At 36.8% G+C, this 14776-nt stretch overlaps 1 protein-coding gene across 3 annotated transcripts in view; it reads left to right on the forward strand.

The window, feature by feature from the left end:
- The window catches only part of LOC108967862 (stathmin), a gene marked incomplete in the record, with an annotated part of 205871 nt that overhangs the window by 144574 nt on the left and 46521 nt on the right, over positions 1 to 14776 (forward strand).

Raw genomic sequence — 14776 nt, forward strand, 5'->3', positions numbered from 1 at the left:
TATTTTTTCACAAAAATTAATTTTCGTTAAAACTTTTTTTTATTGCATTGTTTCAGAATTGTGTTTTTTTTAAGTTTTTTTTTTCATTTTTTACCTCAAACATTTTTTTTTAACTTCCTTGTCTACAACAATTAGTTTTGATTTTTCGTTTCAAGAAATTTTTTGTTTACAAAATATTTTTGCTGTTTAATTCTTTGTTTCGAAATTATGTTATGTAATTTTTCGAATTGAATTTTTATTTAAAAATTTTTTATATTTTATAAATAGTTCGTTTTTTTATTTAATAATTGTGGCGTATTATTTCAGCTTACTTTTCTAAAACTGGAGTGCGTAAAAAATAAATTTATTTAATTTTTTTTTTCAAAGTTGGAAAACTGTAAGTAGTGTACTCAGCGGTTAACCTAATTTTGCGCCACTTTTGACCTCACTCATGCCAGACGACAAAGTTTCAAAGCTTAGAGTCAAAGCGCAGTTAACTAGCGCTAAGTACTGTTATTTCCATCAAAACAGAACGCCGTACAATTTAATTTTCACATATGTAACACACACACTAACATACATAAATACTACATGCTGCATACACCCATATGAGTAGAAGTGTGCTCTTAATTTGGAGCACGAAAATTTTGTGATATTTTTCCCATGAATTTCTTTTTTACATTTTTTTTCACTTTTACAGTTTTTTTACTATATTTTCTCTCTTTTTTGGTAATTTGCATGCGCAACACTACTTTTTAATGAATCCCAAACATTGCTTTGTTGTTGTGCAGCCAACAACAAGCGCAATCTGCAAAAGTAAGTTTGTGAAAAGCTTTGCTCAGCAACAAACATGCCGTTAATGACTTGACGCGCGCAGCTCGTGATAACAAGCGCAAAATTTCGGTGGATTTTGGCAAGAAAATAACAAAATGCACGTAAAAAATTTAAAAATAAAAAGCGAATAAAAAATAGATAAATGAAATTCAACAACTGACTTGCAATAAAAAGCGCTCGCCCTTTTGTTACCGTTAAATACAATTCTACTAAATTCATTTGGTGAATTTTGCACTCTTTCATCTAACGACTTTCTAAAGAAAATTGCAGTGAAAGCGCGCCATTGCTGCAATAGCTGCAAAAGCAACACAAAATGAAGTGCAAAAATCGAGGAAAAAATGGAAAATGCAATGCAACTAATGAATTTAAATTTACAGTTAATAGACTTTCGGTGAAGTGGTAAAAAGCGGCAGTGAAGGGGGGTGTAAAAAGCATGCTGTTGCGCGAACGTGCAATTTCAATGCAAACAGCTTGTAATTTTGGCAAATACTGTGGAAAGAACATTAAAAAGTGGCAGTCGAAAATGCAAAATGGAGCGTCATATAAAAATCATGAATGAATGTCAATGACAATTCGTAGCGATATTTATTTTTTCTTTATTGTATTTTTTCATCTTTTCTGAATATTTTGCCTTTTTTATAAATAGTAGCTATTAAAAAAATGGTTCAAAAGCATTGCTATGTGTCCGAGATGGTCTACTCAATTCATGTTTTAAAACTTATTAAGCGAATTAAAAGCGGATTCTACCTAAAAGTCCATTTTTATTAGCAAAACCTTAACTATCAATTTCAAACTGCACGGTCATCAGGATGAAAAAAAAAAATCCAAAATCACTATTTGCATTTTAAATATTCTGAGCTTCAATAATAATGATCTGAATACTTGTCTATATCTGCGTAACATGAAAAACGTGAATAAAGAAGAAGAAGAATATATGGAAATTCAGTTGCCGTGACGTCATCACAGTACAACAGCTAATCTGGGGGGTGATAAATTCCAAATCAGGGTGATGGTACTGGTAAAACCCTCAGTGACCCCTTTTTTCCTTATAAGTATGTTATTAGACTTATTGGAATATCAGGAATCCTGTCAATGTAAGAGCTGGTCATCACTCAATATCAATATCTCTCAACCAATTACCAGTCGTTCGGACCAAACCGATTAGATTCAAACGAGAAGCAAATTTTAACCAAAGGGAAATTGTCTGACGAGATATACTATACATGGGTCTAAATGTAGAAGGTAGGGACTCATCCAATTCCTTTGCATTTCCATTGTTGTTGTTGTAGTACAGAAAATATGGCTGAAGCAATATTGCTGAGATTCTTGAACAGTTGCCTGCCAACCTACGGTTATCCCTTGATCTTGGCCCTTCCAAACAGGACTTTTAACATTTGCTGAGATCCTCGAACCGCGCATGAACCACAAAGAGATTCCTCTGCTGATGTTGACAATTCCACGTTCCTAGCTATATCCTGTCGGTTGGCTTCCACCATTCCTTTCTGGAGGTAAGGGAGGTTAAAAATCAACTTTTTTCTTTTTTTTTGTGGAACGAGTCCGTCGACCCGGGCAATGACCTTCACGGAACATTGTCCGATGCCCAGTACTCTCCTCTCACATCTACTCCATCAACTTAATCATGACCGGAGATGAATCTACTCTGAAACCTGGCAGGGTTTTAACGGAACAAAAGCAGTCGTGATATTAACGCACCAGCCATTTCTACAAGGTGTCACAACTACATCCTCAAATGACGGAATAACTTGATCACCATCGTATGTTAGGTGTCACAACCACATACCCAACTAATGGATTCCTTGATCACCAGTCCAGGTTAGGTGAGGTGAAGTGTTCAATCCTAACAAGTATCACACCTAAACAGTTTAGAACGTCGGTCCGTTGTGGTACCTAAAACGCTCCTATATAATGGATCTTAAGACCCTTATAAATCGAAAAGTGCTTGAGCATATCACAAATTTGTTGAGACAGTGAGTGCCAGTTGCGATTATGTCTTCTAGTGTGCCGAAGGTAAGACTACCGAGTTGTTTCAGCATCAGTCTTGCAAAGGCTGGACAATGGAGGAGGCAATACCTGAATGTTTCCACCTACCTTTTTCTATGTAACTTTGTGTTCCACAAGACTTTTGGCTTTGCCGCATCCACACCTATTAAATATTGTCCAGGAAGAACCTCAACGACTGCTGCAATACACTGCCTGATGACAATGGTACTGCCTAATTATTATAATTATATATTTTTTTTTTTTTGTAATTAACAAAATGGCGGCTTTAGAAATTTTTTATTCACATTTTTAAGAAAAAACTAATAAAAAAAAGTGAAATTAACAAAATCTTCGATCTCGATCAGGCAAATGTTTTCAAAAAAGGTGTAAATTTTATTGAAATATGCTGAGCGGTTTTCGAGGTACAGTGGTCGCCAATTGAAAAAAACTTAATTTTGAAAAAAAAAAACATTGACATTTTTACGAACCCAATTTAAATCTCGTAAAAGATTTTTATCGTCATCAATATCTTCCATGTAAAATCCTCACCCGATCAAATGCACCATATTTTTTGAAAAAATATGATACAAAATAGGCGAAGCTTCAGAAAAGTATAAGAGGCATGATGTCATTGTAAAAATTAATATTCTACATTCCTGAGTTCCGTGTAATTTAAAAATTCCCCATTATTTTGGCGACCGAATTAACTGCCGTTATTTGTTTGGCATTTGTTCACGTTGCCACTTTTGTCCATCGCACAGCAAATTTTGCACATTGACATTAACGTAAGTGCAACATGTCCTGCATACGCCATGACTAAGCGGAGCTTTTCATACAAGTGGTCGCCACTAGCTGCTGTGCCCATGTCACTGCCACTGCCGCTGACGTTATATCCCGTTGCACCGAAATGCAAATGAGCAGCCAGTGCTTTGTGTGCGTTTGCCACCACCGCTGTATTGGTGGTTAATCTTTGAACGCTGGTTAGTGCCCACTTATTGGTTGGCTGCTCGGTGATTTGTTTGCTGTTCGTTAGCTGTAGTGGACGCGACAAGCGAAAGCAATAAAGACAACACAACAACAACCTGCTTGTGACAACAAACAATGTTAAGTGTAAAATTCATGAGAGAATTGACGTTCAAACTGCGTTCGCTTTGTATTCACCGTTCTGATGTGGCAGGCAACGAACACATACGCACACACACACACACGCTTACACAAATGCAAACGGCGTGCTGGTCAAAATGTCTCACATGTACTCGTTTGTCCAGTTTGTCGTGCGCTCATTGCTTTTAGCGCTGTTGTGGTTTTCAAGTGACTCGTGTTGTATGCAGTTAGGTCCCAACGCCGTGCCGGGGCGCTCGCATGGCCTTTGTTTGGCTACAAATTTCGGTTATGTGCGTTTACTTCGAGAACATAATATGACTTTCATTTACTATTTTTGACAAAATTTGATTAAAAGTGTTGCAAACTATTTTATGCGATAAATTGAAATTTTCATCTCTATATTTATTTGAATCCGCTGCTTTAAACTATTGCTATATGTCGGACCAACTTTTTTCTGTTACTTTAGTATTCGTGCTTACTACATTATCTTTCGTACAAATTCAAAGCCATCTCTTTGCTTCTGATAGATTTATGCAATTTAGCACGTTTTATATTGTATATATTCATCAAGACTTCATATTACCTATCTGATGAAGCTCCTCGATAGGAAGAAGCCAGATTTTGTCTCGATGATAGTTCGAATACACAACCATGCCTGGAGCAGTTACATACATAAAGTGTATATTATAACCATAAACACGTGCCTAATCTTAAATTTTTACTACTTCGATTTCTATCATAAATGAAGCCATTTTGTCAATAAATAGAGAGCACTTTCGTTATGCGCTGTATCAAAATGCGCTCTCTAAGTAGTTATATAGTCACCTATGAATTTCATAAATACGAATTTTTTTATAGTACGTCTTCTTTATCGACGTAGGCACCGCTAAGGTGGCTTATCCCACGGTAGTTGACGTCTGCTCCATCGTCATCGATTGGGGAATCAGTCTCACAGTTCTCTTACACCGAGTTGCTGGTGACAGCTCTCAGAGAGCAGGAGTGCAAGCGAGCAGAAAATCGTTCTTCGTTAAACCTTCCTTGTGTTATTTGATGTGGTTGGTGGACAAAAAGCTTGACGCATTTTCCTATGATGGAATCTAGTACTACAGATAATCATATTTCGGGTCTCGGCAAAGTCGATCAGCCTCAATTCATTTGGAGATATGTCATCATGGAAGCTGTAGAGACTGGTTGGGGTATACTGAATAGGGTCTCAGATGTTTGCTTCTGGGTGTTACAAAAGTCTAAATGTTACCCGTTCAGAACGTAATAAGAGAACTTAGACCAGAGTGTGTAGCACCGTTTCTGTTCTGAGTGCCTTCTAGTTTACTGAAGATGAGTATCACAACGGCATTATGCTGAACCGCACCTGTGTATGTATATAGTGTTAGAAAGCTGCACGGTGCATATTCATGCTAGCCACCAGTATACGAAACGCTACCCTGCATAAATATTTCCGTTCGAGTCTCATAAACAACAACAACATCATAACAAGTCGTTGCAATATGAGCAGAAACAAGCAACCTCATTAACAGGACAATGTATGCGCATCAAGTGCAACAAAAAGTTAAAGCAACGCGCTGTCGTGTAATACTGAATACCATAAGCACGCACACACACACATACACTTATTTATACACAGATAGTAGCACAAGCAGCAACCGAGCAACGTTGCCACATATTTGTGTTGCAACGCATGACAACAAAGTCGCAATTTGTTGTTATTATTATGCATATCCACATAGTTATGTGTATGTATGTATGCGCTTGAGTACGAGTGTCTTCTAAACCGGATGCGGATGCGCCGACATTGCTGTTAAATGTTACTATAAATGCGCCAGCTGCTCGCTGCGCCTTGCTGTAGGCTACAGACTACAATCTAACTGTTTAGTTGTTGATATTTCATATACGCGCTTGTTGTTACGTTTGTTTTTGTACGGATGCCGCATTAATGCCGCCATTTTAATGTTTATCACAGCGGAAAACGGAAGTGCTAGCAAAATGTGCAACAATGTTGCAGCACTTGGTTGTTTTGTCTGGCAGCAGATTGCTGCGTCTAGTGGTTGACATTTCATAAAATCATGCCTTGACGCATTGCAAATACCGTTAAGTGTGTTGACAACATGACGGCTAATTTTTTTCTATTGTTCTGTTCTGTTGGTTTTCGCAGCGAGGGGATTGTTGCGAAGTACGACGTAGAATCTCCATTCTCTTTTCCTTCATGCTCCTTCAGCGAATTTTGTTTTATCTCTTTCATCAACTGAAAACGGGTTCCACACACAAGTCACAATTTTAGTTTGGGGAACAAAAGAAAGTCACACGGAGCCAAATCTATTGAATACGGTGTTTGATCGATGGTGTTCGTTGCGTTTTTGGCTTTAAATTCGGTCACAATCGTGACTAAATGAGATAGTGCATAATCATCTTGATTTTAGAGCGACTTTGACAATCGTTCTTGGTTCCGGCTCGCTTTGTTCTCTCCATTTTGATGATTGTTGGCTTGTTTATATGTCAAACTGATAAAGCCATGTTTCATCATCAGTTATAATGCTCTCCATGAATGTGGGATCGGAATGCGCGCGGTACTATTTTTCAAAAAACAAAAAAAAAATCAGTTTTATCGAGACGAGTCGAGCAAAACGCCTTTTATACTCAAAATATCCACCAAAATCCTTCGCAGGGATTCGAGAAAGAAGTCGAGCTCTCTTGGTATCTCCCTAACACTTGCACCATATCTTTCGCTTTTTTAATATTTTCAAAACGAGGCATATCTTCAGCAATCTCTCGACCGTCTTTGAAGGCTTTGTACCACTCGTAGCTTGTGTTATTGATTAAACTGATTCACCGTAAGTCTTTTCCAACATTCTAAACGATTCTGCACACAAAATTTTATTAGAAACACAAAATTTTAGATAAATCCTTTAATATTTTTATCCAATGTAAAAATCGCAACACACTACTGAGGTGTACCGACTTAAGCAGCTGGTTGACAGATCGCGCTCATATTTGGCATAGTAATTAAGGACAGTCTTACCAATTCAGCAAGATACATGCTTTTGAAATATCATTTACCCGAGGAGCTTAGAATGATTTTTCTAGACCTTCATGGAAGATACTGACTGAATGTAAGCGTCAGTGGGAATATTTGACTCTAACTACTTAGCTCTTGGGATAGACCATCATTATAGGTGTGCAATTCAACCACAACTTCTAGCCAACGATAATGTGGAAGAAACCTATTGAAATTCCTTATAAAGTATTTTAGCGAAATCTCTCAATCAGCATCAAATGGATTTTCCCAACAGTAGTGCTTTTCAAGTTTTGATACGATTCTGACACCTGCTTTTTTTTGTTATTTTTTTTCGATATTTACATTTTTTTTAACTTGAAAAATAAGTTAAAAATGCAGATTTTTGTAAATCGCTGCCATTTTCCAGATTTCCAAAAAAAAATTTTGTGGTTTTAAGAATCTAAAACTGCAATCTCTTGCCTTCGTCCTGTCTGGAGTAGCAAGGTTGTGTCAAGGACAGAATTTTGAAAAACGAAAATTGTTACAAAAAAAATTTGAAAAAATTTGAAAATTTTTTTCTATATCCTAGTTTAAAAATTAATTAGTGAAACAAAAAAAAAAAGTTTTGAATATCATGAGAAGTGTTTTTGCAAATCATCGTCAAAAATCAGCCCAAAATTTGAGCGCGAAGATAAAAAACCTCTTTAAAGTAAATATTACCAACTTCGCTTTCGTATCAGCGCCTATCAGTATCCACACAAGTGATAATTTTTCTTTTGCTTGACCTCAAATTGTCCTTTCTGGACGCATAAGTGTTTCTACTCATGTCCGCACGTGTGAATATAAGCACATTTAAAGCTACATAAGAATATATTTATGTAGTATGTATATACATACATATGTAGATCTCTATGCACTATGCACTCTTTGTGCGCGCATCCCAAAATCCTGTGGTCCGCCAGTTGGCTGATTGGTCGTAAGCAAGGTATTCATGCGTAACTAGGTGGTTGGGTGGTCGGTTGTAGGCAACGGTCGAGCGCATTGGCGGTCGTTTCTTGTGGTTATGCTGTTGACAAAGATCGGTGAACTCAAGCGTATGCACTTGCTGCTGCTGCTGCATTCCATTGACACCGAAAAAATCTGTATATTTGCTGACGCCTTCGTTTTTGCAGCATTTGTGCTTTGCTCACCGCCACTCGACTCGCTGTTGTTGTTGACCTGCTTGTGTGCGACATGAATACGATTTTCACTTATAAGTAAGCACCCACACATGCACAGGCTCTCATACAAACATTAGCAGTTTGTCTACAAGTGAAATCACACTTGATGCTGACTACCAACTGCTAACTCGCGGCTAAGAGTGTTTTATGTGTCACTTGCAGATAAAGTTCAACGCTACAACAATAGTATAAGCCAAGAACCACAACAATAAAATAGTATATACCGTTATTCCTAATAGTTTAAATGACAAAAGCATAATGTTGCCAGCAGCAGAAATACACTTTTACCATTTTATACAGATAATGGCTAGAGTTGTAATACACTAAGGTGTTCGTCATTTTTAAATTTCAATTTTATGCCCTGAAATTTGGCATGGATTATTGTTCAAAGCAAAGGTGCAATCTGTGAATAAACGGTTTAGATCGAACTAACATGGCATATACCTGCCATACAAACTGACCGATCAAAATCAAGTTTTTATATGGCAAACTTTTTTATTTGACTAAATAACTTCACAAAATTTAGCATGACTTAATTTCCAAGGCAACAATGCAATCTTCGAAAAAAAATTTTCGATCGAACCACTATTACATATAGCAGTCGAACAAAGTGACCGATCGAAATCAAGTTCTTGTATGGAATATTTGGTATTTTGGTTTTTTCTGGATTATTTTTTTTTTATTCGAATACAAAATTTATTGCTCTACAAAAAAGAGCTTAATAATTTTTTTCATAAAACTACCCCTTTCAAAGTTATACGTGGCTAAAATTAGGCATCAAATGACCTGAGCATTCATACAAGTGATGACATGCTGTGTTACTCATAGGACATGGTGTACTAATGTATGAGTGCACTACATTTGACGTGTAACTTTAAGTGCGTATAATTTTTAAATAAAAAAGTATTGTTATGAAAAAAATCATTTGGAAAATTTTGTAGAGCGAAAGATTTCGTATTCGAAAATCATTTAAAAAATTTGGGCTTTGGAGATAAAAAATTTCAAAAAATTTCACATAAAATGTATGCGAAAAGTAAAATAAGATAGGCTTGTTTTAAACTGAAAATAAAGAGCTTGCTTGCGTTGGACGCTGAAATATTAGGGAAAATCCGCTAAAAAAGATAACCAACTTGGCAAATAACGGACACCCTAAAAAACACACTCACACAAAAATGCAAGCATTAGCATAAGTCTTATATGTATGTACAGATATCTCTACAATTTTATTTTCACACATAATCACATGTCTGCGCATAACACTTGAAAGTGTCATAAAAACGCACATTTCCAGTGGTATATGTGTATTTAATACTAAAAGTGTGCGTATGTGTGCATATTTGCGGTCACCCATTTTGTTGTTGGTCTTCTCTAATCCGCCCCCAGCAGCACAGCAGTTGTGTGTGGAATAGTCAAGTGTGCTCTTGTGTTTAATGCGCTCGAAAGCCCAAGACAAAAGTGCAATTTTATCACTTTAATTCTCACTTCAATTTAAAAGCAAGGAAGTATATGATCGGGCAGAAGCAGTGTGTGCCATTGAGTGACAGACTATTTTAAGGCTTTTATTAAATGCATTGTTCTGCTTATTCTCATTGGCAACTGCACACTTTATTCGATTAAAGTTTAATATTGTGCTCGGATTTTGTTTGAGAGGATGCTTTCTAGAATGATGCTATTGTACATTTGAGCTTTGCAGCTAAGCTTTTCTTAGCTCATAAGTATATTGGGTAGTATATTTCGTATTTCTAACCAAACTTTAACTTAATTTTTTTTATATATAATGAACTTTAATGAACCAAATATGTACCAATTAGGTACTTTTTACCATTCTTCCGCTATAGACATAATTCCATCAGAGTAAAATTTTTCTGGCTTCTCGGCGAAAAACTGCGAAAAGTACACATGCTTCTATTGAAGCCAACTTTACTCCATTGGGAGAGTTCTGCATTGACCGAAACAAATGGTAGTCCGATGGTGCAAGGTCAGGGCTATATGGGGGTTGCATCGGGAAGTGCAAGCCAAGCTCTCCCAGTTTTTGCCGAGTCATCAAAAATGTGTGTGAACTAGTGTTGTCCTGATGGAAGATGATTCGAGACCATTTGTGGAGTTTCACCACGCTTGGACTATGATCTTTTTCGCACATTATTGTCGTATTTGATCCACTTTTCGTTTGTTGTTACCATTCGCTTCAGAAATGGTTCGAATTTATTGCCTTTTTTAAATAATGCAAAACCGTTTGATGACGAATGCTAAGAACCTTAGCGGATGTAATGGTTGTTTATGTGATGGTAATGGTCAATATTTTCCATAATTTCATCGAGTTTTTAAACGTTAGGTCGATCAGAGCGAGATGCATCGTTCACATAGAAATTTTCGAACGTTGTGGTAGACGAACTAATACAACAACGTCTCCAAAAAACTTCATAAATTTCATTGATGGCTTGCGTGGCATTCTTCGCTTTTAAACCCAAAAATTTCGAAACATGCAGAATTTCTTTATTATTTTCATTAATTTTTGAGCAGCGGTAACTCTTACAACTTGCCCGAATTTAATTTTTAATGTTAAATAAAGCTTGAAATCTCACCTTTTCAACACTATACGGTATCACTCATGTGATTGTTAGCACTGGAGAAATACGACTGCATCGTAGATGTCGTCTATTGACAAAATACGAAAAGCCTTTTTGGACTACCCAATATTTTAAAACATTGCTGAGCATAAATTTTGACTTGGCGTCCGAATGCGCTGGCTACCCGCCGTTCGACCCATTTGTGCTTGCGGTTTTTGTAATGTTCTCACTTTCTATCAGTAGTAACTTGGCCTTATTTAAATGTACATGTATTTATCATAAAATATGTCTTAGAGAAAAAGATGATAAGCAATACAAATTTCTCACGACTATTTTCCACGATTTGCGGCGTTTAAACAAAATACAAAAATACTTATTGAACTAAAATCGTCTAATCAGGATGCTGGACCTTGGTGATATAGGAAAGGGCATAAAAGACCCTATAAAAGAAGAATATTTTCATAATACATCCGTGATCTGGTCTCAAGAAAGAAGACATTCGATGATTCATTACCTGTCACGTTGTCATAGACGTATACGTTATCCTTTTTTTTCAAATTTCTATCGTCCACTAAAAAATTGTCAAATTGCATGGGATTCAAACTGAACAAATTTTCTGCGAGCAAATTCAAAACAATAAATGCATAAATGTTCATGCAATATTGAATATATGGTGGTCCCCCCCCCCATTGCCATGAAATGTCTCAATATCACAATAAGTCACATGGCGATATCAGTTTTCACCACTGTTTTTGGAACTGCCGCCTTGGAGTTGTCCCGCCAAAAATTTAATTAAGTTCATCGATGCATTATTGCTGAACTCAATCAACACATCAAAAATTGTACAAAATAATCAGGCAAAAATGTTCGCAATTTAATTCAATTTTTTGCTGAGATGAATATTTTAAGTTACTATAAAGAAATAGCGCTTGTATGTCAAAACGTTGTAAGCATCACTATATAACATTAAAAATGTCAAAATTTACAATGAACTTGTGACTTGCTATATTGCAACACTGGGTACTAGGCCAAATCCCTCCAAATATTATATAAGGCAACCTACGTAATACAAACACTCCCACTGCGGCAGTTACAAACAGATGCTTACAGTATAGTCTTGCCAATGCGACAAGTGCACAAGAGGTGCTCCATTGTTTTCTTGGTGCTTTGCTCTAGACATTTCTTGCAGTCTTCTCGATCTTTCAGCCCTATTCTGAGGACGAGTGTGATCATAAAATTATGTAAAAAATTTCTATTTTGAAATGAAATTCAAAAGTAAGAAAATGTTAAATATATATTATCACAACCTAAAGAATACCTTCTGAAATCTAACAACTTCTCCTTCATTTCGAAAATAGTCAGAATAATACCTATTTAAGCTAACTTCCCGTATTCTCTTAAGCCACATGTTCTATTTAATCATTTTTTCAACCAACAAAGACTCTTCTCTTAAGTCGAAGTGCGGCTGCCACTGAAGGTAATATCGACAGTGCTGCCACCATTGTTTTAATAATAACTTTTTCGCTCGTGTTTACTGTTGCTTAGCGCCTCTGGCATTTCGAAAAAGAAAATACCAACAGTAAAGCACAAATCATAGCGAAAAAGAAAAAACAAAAATGTAACAAAACACACTAATGCGCCGAACAAAGCACAATAAGCGCTAGTGTTATTATTTTTTTTTTTTTTATAGACAGTTGGCAACACAAAGGTGCACATGCTGGCCGGGAGTACTGGGGCACGCGAGTCTAGAGTCTGCCAGCAGAGTTAGAGTGATCCAGCAACACAAATGTGTATAAAATAGCACATCAAACAACAATAATAACAACAGCAAAGCACAAAATGTTGCAAAAAAAAGCGAAGAAGTAAATGAAAAAGTTACACAGTTACTTTTATTTCAACGCTGCGCTTAGCTGGCACACACACGCGCACATATTAAAAACCTTTCCTCCTTTATTGCCACACTTTTGCGATATTAGTAGACATTGCGCATTGTAGTACTGTTATTTATGTAGTATCCGTGTTAGTGTTACTTTGTTGCGCCTCTTTTGCCATTCTTGCAAGAAAAGCGGGTTTTAATTAAAAAACAAAGGAGCAAAAAAGGAAATGTTAGGAAAAAATTAAAAGAACTTCAAAGCGAAAGAGCCACACATGTGCGCATATAAGGGATATTTTCACCTTGCCACATGCACCTTTTCGATGTGTAGACACAAATACCTGCTTTAACTTGCTTCAGGCTTTTATGGCGGTAATGAAGATACGGTGATGCCACTCGGTGCCTCGTTGGCATTCAACCCAGTGAACTAGTCGACGGTAAAAGCGAGCATGTGCTTATAAGGAAGTATGATAATTGTGAACTTTAAGTGGGCGCCTAAGTGCTTAACAAGATGAAGCAGTTCTTATTTTCTCGCGGTATTAAAGAAGCGAACATTTTCATAGAGTTAAATTGGATTACTAGAGTATACTTCTTTTCTTCCCTGTTCGTAAGGCATATGTAAGGAATTCAAGGGTTTTAATTTAAAGTTCTTCAAAATAACAAAAATATGGCGCTAAACCAGAAAATTTACCCGAGTTGAAACCATATATTTACCCGAGAGCTCGTTAGTTTTAAATTGAAACTCTCAAAATAGTAAAAATTTGGCGTTGAAAAGTATACTAGATACTTACCAGAAATGAAAGCGGTTATTTACCTAAGAAAATGCATTAGTTTTTAATAGAAATTCTTTAAAATAGCAAAAATATGGCGCTGAAAAGTAAGCTAGATACTTAACCGAGATGAAATCCGATATTTTCCCGAAAGAATTCGTGGGTTTTAGAAATCGTTCTCAAGTTGTTCTCCTAAATATCGAAGCATTCCAAAATATGTTATTAAATCTCCTACTACATTCAAAAAGGATTGTGTTGGGATCATTTCGAACAAAAATTTACTTCAACGCTTACACATTGGCTCCAATGCCAAGTATTCTTAATATCGTATTCAGATTTTACCGCAATCGAGACTCGAAACAATCGCCCTTATCTTAGCCTAAAAGCGATATATCCATCACCGTAAATAAGCATTCATATTGTTTAATCAACTTTACGACAGCTTGCTTTAGACTTTTTTGTGCTATAGGTTTCTTTATTTAGTACAGGGATTGTCCGGAAAGTGATAGGAGTGAATCGATTTAAAAGAAATATTATTGAACTAATTCCTACAATTCTTAAATAACTTTCAAAACGGCTCCTTCTGCATCGATTCAAGGCACCCAGCTGGATTCCCAAGCATTGAAGGCGACACGGAAGGCATTCTTCGGAATAGCTTTGATAGCCGAGGTGCATGCTGCTTGGATCCCCTCTGTCGTCTCAAAAGACTTGCCTTTCATGGGCCTTTTCAGGCAAATGATAAAAAAAAAGTTCAGTGGAAGCCACATCTCTGTACGGTGGCTGCGGAATCGTTGTGCTGCCGCCCTTGATTAGGTAAGGCGATGTGAGCCGAGATGTTGTCTGGCGCATTTCCAATCGGCAGCGATGTCTTGTCGGACCCGTTTGCCGCTTCGTTTGAGACTTTCACATAAAGAACTCCGTCTTTTCAACCACTCCCAGAAACACGTCGCGCGATAATGTTTGTCCTGACCAGGTGCTCGAAGACAACTGACCAGCTATTCGCTCGATAGCTGGGAACGCCCTCCACTGCATCCAGTCGGTGCGCGCATCTTCCGAAGTACATTTGCGAAGTCTTACTGGAACGAATAGCTTTGACTCGTGGAGAGAGAGTTTGATTTTCTTTGAGGATCAATCCGGTTAACCATCAAAAGGTTTTATCACAGGTTTTATGAGGTTTTATGGTCTATGATACATTTTACTAGTATTTCATGATTTTAGTACTGTTTTAACATATTTTTCCGTGTGTTATACCTAAAAGATCGCATATTACTTCTAGATAATTATATCTCCACCATACCTTGTATGCTCCACACGTTTTTTAGGCGGCGACATAGACATTATTCTCTACATAGTTCTGTTTGCGAAGTCTTTCAGAATGGCTGTGTCACGTTAGTATATGTTTCCTAAATCATTACTTC

This window comes from Bactrocera latifrons, unplaced genomic scaffold (genome assembly GCF_001853355.1).
Source record: "Bactrocera latifrons isolate USDA-ARS-PBARC rearing strain unplaced genomic scaffold, ASM185335v1 scaffold_2, whole genome shotgun sequence".
Classification (NCBI taxonomy): domain Eukaryota; kingdom Metazoa; phylum Arthropoda; class Insecta; order Diptera; family Tephritidae; genus Bactrocera; species Bactrocera latifrons.